Source organism: Schistocerca cancellata, chromosome 7 (assembly GCF_023864275.1).
Source record: "Schistocerca cancellata isolate TAMUIC-IGC-003103 chromosome 7, iqSchCanc2.1, whole genome shotgun sequence".
NCBI lineage: Eukaryota > Metazoa > Arthropoda > Insecta > Orthoptera > Acrididae > Schistocerca > Schistocerca cancellata.
In genome coordinates this window covers 147,958,040-147,960,089 of record NC_064632.1, presented here as the reverse complement: position 1 = coordinate 147,960,089, position 2,050 = coordinate 147,958,040, and the positions used below count along the sequence as shown (strand labels likewise).

At 41.8% G+C, this 2,050-nt stretch overlaps 1 non-coding gene across 1 annotated transcript; it reads left to right on the top strand.

The window, feature by feature from the left end:
• The first annotated feature begins 417 nt into the window (after window positions 1-417).
• On the top strand, window positions 418-491 carry Trnat-agu (transfer RNA threonine (anticodon AGU)). Its single transcript has one exon. It is a non-coding gene; the product is annotated as a tRNA-Thr (tRNA).
• Window positions 492-2,050: the final 1,559 nt, after the last annotated feature.

Below are 2,050 nucleotides of genomic sequence, written 5' to 3'. Positions count from 1 at the left end.
AAAGATGAGACACCACGCGGAATCAGCAGCTCTGATACGTATTATATAAATTGAAGGTGGAAGTGGGAGACAGGAAAGGAAGGGCAAGGAACTAATTAAATCAGATCCATTGGCACTTTATGCAGAACTAGCAGCGACGAGGCGAAATGTGCACCGGACCTGAATTTTATGGATGGACCTCATTTTACTACGTAATTGCTGTAACCACTGCACCACCGGGACACTGTGTTTATCACACTTGCGCGGACTATCTCGACACAACCCTCGGCAGCCCCAGATTCGCACCTAGTGCCACTTATCCACCATCCCTGTCAATGTCCTCCATGCTCGCTACTTTGAGATTCCCGCATGAGGTCGGACGTAATTGCGCTTCCACTCTGAAGGCAATGGATTCATTGCCCATCAAGGTGAGTCTATGTCCGGGTGGCGCAGTGGTTAGCGCAACTGCCTAGTAAGAAGGAGATCACGGGTTCGAATCCCGGTCCGGCACACATACTCAGTCGTTTCCGTTAATTACGCATAAGGTTCCGATGTAGCTATCAATATTCCGTTTCCCTTTCTTCCTTTCTTCCCGCTCCATCTTCAATGCTCATGTTATGTGTTTTTCACGAGCAGCCAGCCAAAGCCACACGTCAGTGACACAGTCTGTAGGGGTGTACACTTCCAGACGCCTGGTAGCAATTTTCAACATTTACAGAAAATACTGGTGGTCCATCTTAATAGCTTATTTTGAGTTTTTTTCTGTGTGAGAAAGAAACATGACAGAACAGACCATTGCCTTGTAAGTGGTATATGACAGCGACAGGTCATTTCACCTCTTACTGCGTTCTGTACTCAGTGACCCTGACGACTGACGAGCGTCGGTCCATGGACTGGAGACCACCGGTTTAGGCTATAGGCCTGTACCGTCTTCCATGTTTCCAGCCATTTTTTCTTGGTCTTTCTATGGGTCTTGTACCTAAAGGTCTCAAATTCGAGGCTTGTTTTGAGTCTTGAATGTGGCATTCTCTGTAGTTTTTATAGCCAGTTTTGTCGATTACATTTGATCTTCTCATTTACAGCATATAACCCAAGTTGTGTGTTACGTTTTCGTTTCTTAGCCTGTTTAACCTTTACAGCCCTTAACTCCTATAATAAATTTCATTTATGTCGCTTGGATTCTACCTTCTAGCTTTTTAGTAATTGTTCCAGTTTCACTTCCAAATAGCAATATGAGGTGACCATTACCTCATAGGACTTGATTTTTGTGTCTTTTCTCACTTTACTTCTCACTATGCTATTCATGTTTCCGAATATAATTTGATATTTCTGCAGTTTGTTTTCAGTACTGAGTTCAATCTGTTAGTTTATATTATTTCCCAGGTAAATTAAGAAACTAATTTCTTCAAAACATTATCAGAAATGACAATCCTATTCAGACAATTTTAAATGAAACAATTTACAGTTCATTCTATTAAATGTTGGTCCTCTTTGAAAAGAAATAGTCTTTCGGAGCTGAGTAACTATTAAATGCTAAAAACAGGACCTAATGCCAAACGTGACTCAGAGCTGAATCGTACCATTACTCTCAGGTAAGCGAAATAACATCGTCGCTGACATGCAGGAGGTGTATGCGTGATCAGCTTCATGTTTATACAAACCAGAATATTGAAGATAATGGATAAATTACTCGTGACAAATCTGTAATATATTTCCCAGCTACAGTACTCACTAGAGCACATGAAAAATAGAGAACACTTGTAATGGAACAGTATTGAAACTGATAGGCAGCTTATGAAAAAAGGTCACCTGGCACAGCGAATTACGTAGCAGACATTTGGGTGGAATGAACAAATTTTACAAATGGGGAAAATTAAAATGGCAAACTTTATGGAGAGATTTTTGAACACGCCTCGTGTAAAATCTACTTAACAGAGATTCTCCTAACGTCCTTAAAGAGGAGCGTACCTGCGTGATCAGCTGGACTGGCAACACAGGAGGAGCCGTTTCCTTGAAGCCACCCGATGAAGAAAGCGCAACAGTTTTCGGAGTCGAATAAGAGGACTACTAG